This window comes from Nothoprocta perdicaria, unplaced genomic scaffold, assembly GCF_003342845.1.
Source record: "Nothoprocta perdicaria isolate Ctin4 unplaced genomic scaffold, notPer1 scaffold_92, whole genome shotgun sequence".
NCBI lineage: Eukaryota > Metazoa > Chordata > Aves > Tinamiformes > Tinamidae > Nothoprocta > Nothoprocta perdicaria.
In genome coordinates, this window is record NW_020456221.1 from 870,277 (window position 1) to 883,005 (window position 12,729).

General features: G+C 37.6%; 1 long non-coding RNA gene across 1 annotated transcript in view; it reads left to right on the top strand.

The window, feature by feature from the left end:
* The first annotated feature begins 12,209 nt into the window (after positions 1-12,209).
* Positions 12,210-12,729, top strand: part of LOC112958907 — an 84,650-nt gene continuing 84,130 nt past the window's right edge. The window contains exon 1 of the long non-coding RNA XR_003251522.1: positions 12,210-12,291. This is a non-coding gene — a long non-coding RNA (uncharacterized LOC112958907). The remainder of the gene's footprint in view (positions 12,292-12,729) is intronic.

Genomic DNA, 12,729 nt, shown 5'->3' on the forward strand with positions numbered 1-12,729 from the left:
AATATGTCAAAGAAAAAAAAGTCATCAGTGCTATTTGACACTGTAGCTTGGTGCACTTTCTTTTTTTACTTTCTTTCTTTTTTTTTTTTTTTTTTAATTGGAGGGAGGATAGAGGGTGAAGGAGAGACAGAAGAACAAAAGGCGTTTTTTTAAAAAAAAGAAAATAGGGGGGTATACAGTTCCATTCAAACTTTCAGCTTTTCCAGAGGGTAAGTTCTCTCCTTCCTTCTGATATTTCTTAGGCTTCTGGCACTATTTAAATCTCCTTGATTCTTTCATGTAACATTCAGTAATAAAGAATGAATGAAGCCTTTTCCAGTTTTTCTGTTAAGAGTTGGAGGTCTGTCTTTTGGCAAATTCCATTTCTTTCCTCCCACAAATAATGTCACTTGACGGATGGCTGGAATCAATGTCCACTGAAGCTGTTCTGCTGCAGTTACTATGGCAGGATGTTCTGCAGTTACTTTCAGACACTTATACCTTATGCAAAAACATATACTGTGTGTCTATGTACATAGATGTGTACATAGATGTGTGCCTGTATGTCCTTTTAAGGAAAGGAATAGCAAACTGAAGTACAGGGTTTTGGGTTTGTCCTTAATGTGATAATTACCTGTGCATTTTATTTGACAAAGTACTTGCATACAGCCCTCTAGGATGGTATTCAGTTGCCTAAACACAGAGTCATTCGAGAAGCCCCAGGTTACTCTGTGCCTTCAGCCACAGCCATGCAATGCAGGTCTCCAGCTTACACTGGATCTCTTTACTCTTAATGTCACCCAGAAAAGCTACTTGTAAGAAAACAGTGTCAGGTAAGAGAAGTATTTTGGATAGCATTCTGCTGGTAAATACTGACCTGCATCTCCTGGCATGTGCTTAAGTGGGTGCTGTGCCTGCACTCCGTGGGGCAGCTGCAAACAGGGAGCTGACTAGGAATGTCAGGAATGCCTGCCACTAGCAGGAATGTCAACTGGTGGGTCCCATCCCTTATTTAACATGGCAAGGTACCTCAGGGCCACTCTTGGCTTGGCCCTGCACTGGTACTGGCGGTGCACCTGGAGCTGGCTGCCCCATGTGCCACGCTCATGGCATGCATGTGCCATACATGCCCCTGTACGTGGTGGGGAAGGCACGAACAGGCAGCATGGGAATGGACTGTCTGCACACGGTGTGAGACAGCGGGTACCATGGTCAGGACCATCCCCAGTGAGGTGTGTAAGGGGCTGCCCATCAGTGCCAAAGCACTTGTGCTTTATCTGTAGCTCTCCTTCCTTTGGCTGCTTGTGTTTTGTCTCTGTGAATAAGCTCAATTTTTGCTTCCTTCAGTGCCTGCTTACTTTGCTACACTAAGCGGATGGAATAAAATAAGTAGTTGCATCTACTTCTGCTTTACGCTACTCTGAGCAAGAGCTCCTCGAGGATATTATGCCCCATGCAGGGGCTTGGGCAGGGAGGACTTTTGCCCAGCACCTTCGCTAGAGTACCTTGGAGTTCCTCAGCTGGGGTGGGAGACATGGCCCTTAGTGCTTTATAAGTGGTTGTGTGACTTCTTACATCGTTGCATTTACCTACACAGCTCACAAATTCCTCCTGAAAAAGGGGCCATGATTCTGTGTGAGACAATGAAACAGTATTTAATGTGACCGCTGCTTCGGTAGGCTTCATCATAGCTTCAGGACCTAGCTGTAGACTAAAATAAATAGCTTGTGTAGCAGGTTTCCATGGTCTGCTGGAGCGTCGTGTAGAAAAAGTGGAATTGCTCTGACGAGAGCTGGTGAGTGGGGTATGTTTAGACAGACTTAGCTGTTTTTAGCAATTTAAACATACTACCAACACTGCCAAGCTGTCATTAGAAGGCACTCACAGTGGGTTCAGGACAAAAACAGTGGGATTAAATTGGCTTTCTGCATCCTGAAGCTGTGAGCCTGGGGCTGCGTCAGTTTGTTTGGCAGTATCTGGTTACCCATTCAGGACTGTATTCTGACCTCAGGTGCTGGGCAGCAGGACTGCTCAAACGTAGAAAATGTGTGTTTTACTGTGAAAAGAAGGAAATAACTCAAAATTTCATGCACTGGTTAGTAAACTGAGCCCTGTAATAGCCTAGAAGGGAGGGAAGAAGAGGGCCAGGCTTTTGAGGCTTCTGGTACCAGTTGTAGTAATATGTATTATATGCAGTTTTTATGGAATGGAGGCGTTAATTCAAAGTACATTATTAATAGACTCATGTGGAAGAAAGGCCAGTGCAATTCTCAGAAGTATTAATAGAGTTTTCTATTAATAAAAATGAGGAAACAGTTTACAATAATAGTACTTCCATAATAGCAATGTGCTGAAAGATAATAGTATCTGCTGTTGTAAGTGTGATGTTGCTCAGCCTGTGTAACAGTACAAGACAGTGAAATTCTACAATTATAACGGGACACCCCAGTATCATCTGTCAGTGGGTCAAACTGCCTGGAATCTAAACTGCTGTCACTCAGTGCAGGGAAATTTTAACCAAAGACACTGGAAGGAAACTGATGGGACAGATGCCATCGGACGCCTTTGGGACAGATGCCAAGTTACTTTAAAAAGTCCTTATGTTGTGTCAAGGTATCAGGGGAAAATGTTCACCCACCCTTCCGTTCTGGTACAGGCTATTACAAACCTACAGACTTTCATTATGTTGCTTGCGTCTCTGCCTTTTGTAGCTTAAAAAGGCTTTACACAAATGTCTTTAATGTAGGGACAGAAAAAAAAAAAGAGGAGGAAGCATGTGAAGGTTTCTGAAACAGAAGGAACAGGAAAAGAAGGTCAGTGTTAACTGAAATGCTGCATTTTAAGGTTAATGTAAAAGGTAGTATTTCTAGCACCAGGTTCTTAAAATTATTAAGGGATATTAGTGGAAGCCCAGCCAAAGATGGGCCTATAGTTCTGAAGGTCTAACGTTTTAATGGTGTGGCTATGAAAATGCACAGCCCTGAAGTCACACTTACAGAAATGAATGTGTGAATATATGTACCATCCAAAAAAAGTCCTTTGCTAATACCCTTTAAATCAGTTTGCTGAATAGCATAAGCTATAACAGTAAAAGGTATAAGTGAATATAGGAACATAAGAATATAAGAATATACTGAAAGTTGCTTCTTGTTTGCTTTTGGTTTGTTTGGTTGCTTTTTTGTTTGTTTTTGTTTTTGTTTATATAGCTGTGTTGGTATATATAAGGGTCAACAAACAGTTTTAAGAATAGGCAGATTCCCTGGAGAAGAATGGCACAGTTCCCTGTGCTGTTGTAGTAGGGAAGTATAGTACCTATATTACTTTTTTGTACGCTTCTAACCTAACTGTAGATCAGAATAGATGCTAGGGAAAAACCCTCAACATGTGAAAAATACAATGGCCAACAAAGTTTTTACAGTCCTTGAAGAATGTAATAAGATGAGAGAAAATAAAATTTTATAGCCTAGAAAAGAGAAAACCCAGGAGGCATCCAATGATAGCTTATAAAATGTCTTCAAAGTAATTGTAGAAATAGAAGAAATTTTCCTAGGCCCAAAAGAAGGAAGGATGAGCTATTATTTAGGATTTAAGGAGGAGAAGTTTGGACTCGAAGTACTCTAGCAATGTAATGCTGGAGCACCAGAAAAGGCTGACGGGGGGGCTGAGGAACTAGAAATACTGAGGGAAAAGATAAGACTGTTGAGAACTGCTGGTGGCACCTTCGTGTAAAATCAAGTGTGACCAAATGGGTGTTTTCTGGCTCCATTTCCTTTGAAGCATATACTTCTACTTCCTCCGCAGCTACAAAAAAAGCTTGTCTGTTGTGGAATTGCTGCGATGGTATCTGTGTGGGAAGCGAGTAGGAGTCGTTTTATCTATTTATACTCAAGTTTTACGCATACAGTATTAATAGAGTTGATTGGATAAAACTCATTGCTTCTTGCTGTATGTCAAGAATTTAGCTCCAGGCTTGTCCACCTTAAAAAAGGCAGAGAGCGGAAGAAGTATTTTTGAAGAAACCTAAATCTCTGCTCTCTAAAATCTAAGTTGTCAAAAGTAGTACAATATGAAGATTGCTGATGTAGTGGTAAAGAATCTATTTAATTACTAGCATAGCTCCTGTATGTATATATACTATATATGTACATTTGCTCATAAAATGTTGCAGTAGTTTTGTGGGCTGTATTTATTACTCACTGGATTAAATTTCACCAAAATAGAATGGAGTGATATAACTGTAGATATAACATGGCACTGTGTCTACAGTAATCTCATCCATACTAAATTATTTCTTGACAGAAAATAAGTTAGGGTATAGTAAGAGATTCTCACTGATGAGTCTACGTTTTCTAGCAGAGTCTGTCAGTTGTTCAAAACTGGCCACATGTTCCTGGGATGTGAGTTAATGTGACAAGAGGAATAGGCTGAGTGTTCTCAAGCATTTTGTCCCAAATAAATGTATACCTAGTGTGTGTCCTCCAGATCATGGCAGTTTCTAACAACAGGAATTACAGTGAGGAAAAAAAAAAACTGTCTGTCATTTCAAAATGATAAAGCCACATATCCTGCAGACTTCTTCCAGCATCCTTTTGAGGAGCAACTCGTATGCTAACATGAGTATAGTGGGTGGTTCTGTTCAAGCAAACCGTTTACTGTGTTGCCATTTTTTTTCAACACAGTGAATTAAATTTGCATAATGCTTGACTAACTTACTATCAAAATATTAGCTTGATATAACTCCTTACCGTATAAGCTGCTTACGACTCTATCTGTCTACTACAGCAGTATAATGAAAGTATTGACAGCAAGTTCTGTCTCACTCTGGCATTATGCTACACTGATACAATGGGACAGAAACTACGAAGACACTGTAAGGTATTAAAGTATAAGTAGTTAATATTGATATATGGATATATGAATTTTAATCTTGTCCATTGTAGTTCCTATGTACTACCATTGGACATCAGGAAATGATGTATTCCCAGTTAATGCAGGATATTACAATCACATAAGCACATGTGCATAGTCCTCATAAGATGAAAAAGTATATTTTTCCATGAAATAGATTAGGAGTCCTAACTACTTTGAGTTATTGCTAGACTTGATAATTTGATACTAAATAATTGACTTTTTTTTAATTGTGTGAAGAATAAATTTCTCCTTATTGGCTTCACAGGAATTTATTAGCGATTTCTAGAACACCTTAAAAGTCTGTAAATCTCAGTTGCCCACTGTAGTTGTGTTTTGTTGTTGTTGTTTTTCTCATAGATCGGCCAGCCTGTACTTTGTCCTTTAAAATAACATGACCGAACAATACTCTCTGGATGTCAACATCCCTAAGGGTAGTCCTGTTCTGTGGTGTGGGAATAGCTGTTTCTCATGGGTAGGCCTTCAGTCTCATGACTGGAAGGTCATCCTACCATGAGGTGAAGTCTCTTAACATTTTTGCGGGAACCATGTGAAATTCTGATTAACATCAAAGATCAGCAGAGATTATTTTCAGTGTATTTTACCTACTAAGTAGCTACAGCTGAGACAAATGGATAGCAAGAGTGAACTTGTATCCCTGCTCCATTTAATCTGTAAGAGGAGTTGTGAACACTTCGCTGCTGCAGAATAGTGAGTTCTACAATGTTAAATAATTCTAAAATGTGTTTTTCTCTTCTCCAGACTTCGATGTGGGCCAGTTTATCTTGCATTTAGAGGAGTACAGGACCATTCCAGTATGTGGGAATCAGAGAGGACATTCACATTCTTGGACCTTCCCAGCAATATCCACTGACTTGCTCTTTGCTGTGTGTTTAGTTAAACGGACTTCCCAGCCATCGTGGTTTTCTGGCTGACAGAGGAGCAAGGGTCCATCCTGGGTACTGAATCATGTGGAGAAATAGCCAGAGGACTCTAAATATCTAACGGCAGAAACCTTTCCTGAATGCTTCATCCTTTCTGGATATCTGCCAATAGCAGAGATGTAACTTTTCCTTATGGAGTCTCCTAACTTTTTCTGAAAGGGCTGATATATATGTCATTGAATAATTAATGTCGTTCTGAGTGTGCCTGGGAAAATGGTATATGTACAAAATGTTTTCTGTGAAACTGTTTGCAGATTTTGGTCTGAGATTGTCACTGACACCCACTATAGTTGTGTATTAGCCACAAGATTAAAATTTCATCTCTTTTGCATGTTTCCAAGACAGCATTTCATGCAGAAACTCAGCACTCAGTGTTTTTTTCTGCAAACTATCCAGCTGCTCTGAATTTCTGGTTATTTTGGTGAAGAAGCTTACTATGTCAGCTGAGATCTTTAAGATGAAGTTAGCCAAATAGTTTGGGGTGGGAAACTGAGGTCTGCAGCATATGGAAATTCTATTTATATTATTGTACATTGCATAGTCTTAATGATGAAATGCAGCTATAGCATGAAACTGGCACATGTTATAGCATGAAACTGGCACATACATGAAATAGATATATATATATGTTGAGCTATTTAATACAAAGTAATTTTTGCGTGTGTATAATTAACAAGAACACAAGAAGTTCATGTTGCAGTTAATATAAATACTCAATACAGAAGGTGATGTGTATATGAAGCTTTTGCTTTTTTAATGCTGTGCCAAGCATAAATTATTTGATATCTGGTTGGCTTTGGGGTATCTCCATTGCAAAAATACTTTAATAATAATAATTATCTTCAATGACCTTAAGAAAAATGTCTCAGTGTAGTTTGAAGTGAGACTTGAAGTGACATCTGTAACAATAAGATCACCAGCTGGAATCTTCTTTGACTGCAAAGGCAAAACTGACCACAACCCAGTTGCAAAGAAGACCAGAAATTATCAAAAAAAAAAAAAAATTGTGAGATTGTGAAACTGGCATTAGCTGCAACATTTTGATCAGTCCAGCATGGTATGGCTTCAAATGTTAAAGGGAGTAATTAATAAAGAACATCTGATAAATAGTAAAGAGAATTAATGCTGCCTTTTTAAAGAATGAGTAAAATAGCTGTGGCACTATGTCAGTAAAGAGGATTGACAATTGGCTAGGGAAATTCAATTGACTTTGAAGCTAATTAATGCTTGTGTAAGAAAATCTAGCAGGTAATCCTGGAAAGAGGGAAGGCCAGTATAGATGACTTCAGGCAGAAGCTATCACTTACAAAGTGTTACAATTTCTGATGCCATTTTGCTTATATATTAAAAGATGGGAAAAAAAGGATATATCTGATATATAACATTGTATTTTATAAAGATTAATGATTTAAATATATTTGATTTCTCTCTATGAAAGTTCATGAACAAGGGAAAGACATGAGGGAACACTGTTCTAGGAAACTGGGCAGGTAGTTTCTCAGGATGTTGCCAGTTTTCCCAAAACTGTGAAGAGAAACTGGTCAACAAATCTGCCTGCCTGAGGAGTGAGAGGTAGTATTTTGTTGCTATGGAAATACTTGCGGGGCCAGAGTCAATCTTAGTAGACTGCCCTGAAGAAACCAGGCATAATTTTAGGATGTATTAGACTATTGGAAAAAAATAATGATGAAATTGAAGGAGGCATTTTCTCTAACTCAAAGGATGTGAGGTTGAGATGGAGCCACAAACAATCACAGATAGTGTCTTAAAGGATTAGAAGACACACAAGAAATGACAGTAAGAGTCTACATACATTAAAAACTGTCTGCCTGTTAAAATCTGTCACCCTAACTGTTAAAAAATTTTTCCTTAACTACCTGTGGAATGAGAAAAGATAGGAGTGGGACTGAATTTTCTTAAGTTACAGATCACAGCATGTATACCTGTGAGATGCATGTGTGAATGACTAGAAACCATGGTCTAATCTCTTAAAGGTCAGGTTAAAAAACATATTTTAAATGCATTTCAAAATTTAATGAAGACAGGAAAGCTGGAAAACTTTCATGTCTCTGTCAAATTTGTGTTGAATGCATTAAAAGAAAGAAAAAATAGCCTTTGAAGCACTTTATTTCAAAATATTGTATTTTATTTTTTCTTTTCAGAATTCTGAATTTTGTTCAGAAACAAAATTGAATTTTGTTTCAAACATTTTCTGTATATAATGTGAAAAGTAAAATAGCAAGATCAAATGAAGTTAAATGTGGTAGTGTCAAAATATCATATGGCAGTCGGGCAGCCTATTAGCTGATCAACTAGGACTGTATGCTTACTGTTAACTTAGTGTAATTGGGAGGCAGCATAGTCTCAGTTATATTTCAAGGGAAACTAAGCTAAGTTGCATTTCTTTGCAAATGAGAAAGGCTAAGAAGATAAGCGAAGACAAATATTGACAGTTCAACTGATGAGATAGACATAACTCAGTCAATCACCCAAGCCCAAATGAAATGCCAAGTTAATTTTTTTTTTCCACAGCATTAGTACTTAGTATAAAATGGAGATGAATTTAGCATAATTTTTTAAATGATTTTTGCTTACCGTATGCATATGGAAAACCTCAGACGAGGTGAATCATTTCTCAGATATTTATTAGAACAATGGAGGTACACAAAGTTTTTTGGATATTTTAAGGTAAATGTTTTAATTTGAAAATTGCATTCTTCAAAACAGGCTATACAAGAGCAAGTACAATCTCCTGCTTTTTTTGTCCTCTCAAATGGAGCCAGCCAAATTCTGATGTAACTGAAAATCTAGTCTCAATTTTCTAGAAATATTACTTTTTCACATTAGATGGCTAACCATCTTTCAGACCTAATGAAAGGTCTGAAGACCTCTTTCAGACCTCTTGATACTCTGCCTGTATTTTTTTTCAGTAAACTTGATAATCATCCTACAAAATCTTGTATTGTGTGTGACAATTCATTTCCCCAAATTTAAGCAAGAGTTAAAAATCTCTGCAAAGATTGATAGGCATTTGCTGTAATTTTTTTTAATTATATATCTTTAATAAATGTTTAATATGTCTTTTTCAGAGCATTTCTGAGTAAGTGAAGGAAAGGTAGATCTGAAATTAATATTAAGACAGTCTCTGAAATTAATATTTAAGCAAAATACCACAACTGTGCAGAAATGTATGGAAATAACAGGCAGTTTGAGCTGAGCTAAACTGATAGATGAACCTTGGACAAGTGGATTAAAAGGCCTATCATTTCCCTGGGTAAACCTGGATTCTTGGGCTCTTATGTAGCCTGCAGCTCTGTTTTCTCTACGAGCTATTCTTATAGCAAAAGCAACTGCTTGCACAAATACAGCTCTTTTTTTTCCCCCTCATATTCCTATTTTGTTCTCCATTTCAGTATCCATTGCCTTTGTGCATAGAAAAATCCCACCTTTAGTTGTATGACAGCTGAACTTAATGCTACAGTCCATCATTTTGTCCTCTACACTTGAAATACTATATTGCATCTCCAGTGGTGCTGGAGTAGTGTTACTACTGCTTTTACTGTTAAACTCACATTAATATCTGAGTCATGCCCTGATTTCTAAGAAGGAAGAAATCTTAGGGGTACCCTGAACTCTGAGAGGGCTGCACTTAAATTTCTAAAAAGTGGTGCAGTGCTATGACATAGTTGGATTACAGACTTTGACCTATTTTTAATAGAAAACTAAATTTTGGTACTCTGGATATAAAGACATGTTTGCTCCTTATGCTATTCGAGTCTAATTTTTGCCCTTCTTTGCACTCCGCGTAACTTCTACTTAACAGATGATTCTATCTCAGATAAATATCCCAGGATGTCTGTGGGTTTTTTTTTTTTATTTGTTTGCTGGCCTTTTTTTTTTTTTTTTTTTTTNTTTTTTTTTTTTTTTTTTTTGGGTCAGATGACTTTGTCTAGCAGATGCACATTGTGTGTGTGACAATTCCCACCTGCCTTTTCCTCCTTCGACTTCATTGGCACTTTACCCATTGAAATAAAGATATTGTGTTGCTGTTACAGCCATGATCTAAAAGAAAAAAAAATCTGGTGCTGATTTTTGTTGAGGTTTGCTGGGTGATGAGATGTTTATCTATGACCCCTAATTTGTTCCTTTCAGTCTTCAACATCAATACAGATTGCTGCGAATGCTGCCTCTAGGGCTCATTTCTTAGTTGTTCCACACTTGAAGTTCACTCTTAGGCATCTCATGCTATATCAAGCTTATTTTGGATTCAATGTTTTTATGATTATGGTTGTTGGTAATATTTTATTTAACTTTGTAAGGCACATATTCAACTGGTATAAATTAGTATAACGCCTCTGACTTCAGTAAATCTATATTGAGTTCTTAAAACCACAGATTTCGCCTAAATCATGGCTTTAGGACATGTTCCTCTGAGATCTTTAATTAACACCAAATTTTCATCAGCCATCCCTCCTCCTTCTCTAACTAATTGCTACTGCTGTGGTGATGTAGGCAACGAACACATCTGTAACTAGAGTCTTGTTCTGGATGATGTCAAACCTAAATTTTACTTCCTATAGGGGACAAAATAATGGAGAGGACATGTCTGCCTTCTCACTGTAGCTTGTGTTGCCATGTGATTTGTGTTTTTATTCTCACTTTCCAAAAGTCTGGTTCCCCACTCCAAGTTAACTATTGTAACATTGTTAAACGAAGACAATAGAAATAATGGGAATCTGAAAGCAAATAAAAGAAGAAAAGAGCCAGTCCATTTATTCTGCCTTTTTGCATCTTCATGCTTATATTTCTACCATTTTGAAGTCTGTTGAAAAAAAATCATTTTAGCCATTTTCTTTTGACAATTCCATATGAGATCAATATGAGTAACAAGCAGCTCAGTTCCTAATTTTTGATTACACATTAAGTGCTGTAGTTTGCAATTTAAGTTTTCTAAAATTAGGCTCTTAAAATATCAGCTAGATAGTAGCCTCTGTTCTGAAGGCAGACCTTGTTTCTGCTTCTGCCCATAAAATGTGTATCATCAAAGAGCTACTGGGCTGCATGTTGGTCTGGCCTGACGGACTTCCTGATAATTGCACTGATGTTTTTCAGTTGGTCTGAGTTTATCCGATTCAATCGTCAACAAGCTTGTTCTCTGCATTTTATCTGTTTCATTTACTCGTACTTGCTGTGTGTAAGTCGCTTTCCTGTTGCTATTAATGAGAGGTGTGCAGCACATAGCTGGATGCTTTTAGAATTGTTCTTTAAAGGTGGATGATTATCAGCTTTGTTAATTAAATATGCTGTAATCCTTGCAGTACTTCTCTTTCAGCTTAGTGTTATTTCAAAAGCCATGTTGCATACTGAGAAATAAAGCCATATGAGATAAATTGTTTTGGTGCTGTAGGAGATTGATGCTATTCGAACATATAAAACTCAGAAAATCCTGATTAAGTGATCTGATAGGTTTAGAAATGACTTGAAGTTTATGTGGGAATAGATTTTTTATGTGAAATTCAGCGTACTTTTGACCTTTCCTTGTTGATTTGGAATGATACCATCGTTTGAACTGCTTTTACTAGGGGAACATATAGACCACCATCTATGGTGCACTTTAGCAAATGCTACTTCTTGCAAAGCAGCAGTCCATGTCACTGGATTCTTAAGTATTTCCAGCAAAAGCTGCTCTTATATTCAGATAGTACAATGGTGTCATACCATTTGAAAAAAACAGGCATCTCTTTATAATTCATCTGTTTCAAGTAAAAGTGAAATAAAGGCTTTAAAAGGAAAGCTTGGGAACAAAGTGGAGCTCTCAGTTTAACACAAACCACATTTTCAACTGTTGGCTGTGGAACTGGGATCAAACAGGATGATCGGCTGTTCACACAGCTCTGGTAAAGATCAACTTCAGCAAAGAGTTGTATTGTAGAGCTCATGATGCCAGTTCTCCCTGCTTTCCCCCAAACATGCTGATTTATTCAACAGTTTCATTCTGGTTGTGCCATGAACCACGGGGCTGCTTTTCATTGATGTGAGGAAGCGTGCAGCTGCTTCACTGCAGAGATTTATGGCCACCTTAAGTGTCCTCTATTAAATCTGTGCACAATGCTAACAAAACAAATAAAATCAGTTTAAGCTTTAGTGAAAAAATAAATATTCTGCCCAAATACGTTCTTTGCATTTATCTGACAAATTCTGTTTATTTCCTCTCATCCCCCAAATCTGTTTCTCTCTGAATGTAGTGTTCTTCAAATATTTGTACATGAGTATCACTTCTCTCCGGGTAATCATTAGCCAAGCTAACCATTATGATTTTTTTTAACCTCTCCTCCTCCATTAGTCCCTTTGTCTCCATCATGTTCTTTTTATTATTATTATTTTTATTCTTCACTGACTTCCTTCTTCATTTGAATTATGGTCAGAGACACTCCAACTGACTTTATGTTCATCTGTGCTGGTAAGTATGGACTGATTGTCACGGCAGTGGGCTTCTCCCTTTGAACTTCAGACTTGGGAACAGAGGCTAAAGATGAGCTAAGTCACTGTTCTTCTCTGCCTGCTCAAAACAGAGTCGTGCTGCCCATCTTTTCTATGGGTCATAAAATATGCTTCCCTTCATTTAATACTTTTAAAATTGGTCCTATAAGCTGTTGTACTGAGCACTGAAATACCATATCCTCTCCAATTCCCAGGTACGTGTATCTTGCCAGAAGAGAATCTAGCAATTCTTTAAGTCCTTTTCTGATAACATATGGGAATTGTTCATGACAGGAGCTTGCCACATTTTTCTTAGCACTTGTTTTGAGGAGAACTGTGTGAACTGTTTTAGGAGATACACGTATTAGGAAGTAAGGAAGGTCCCTAAGCCAAAATCTGGCTAACTAGTAATTCTGCA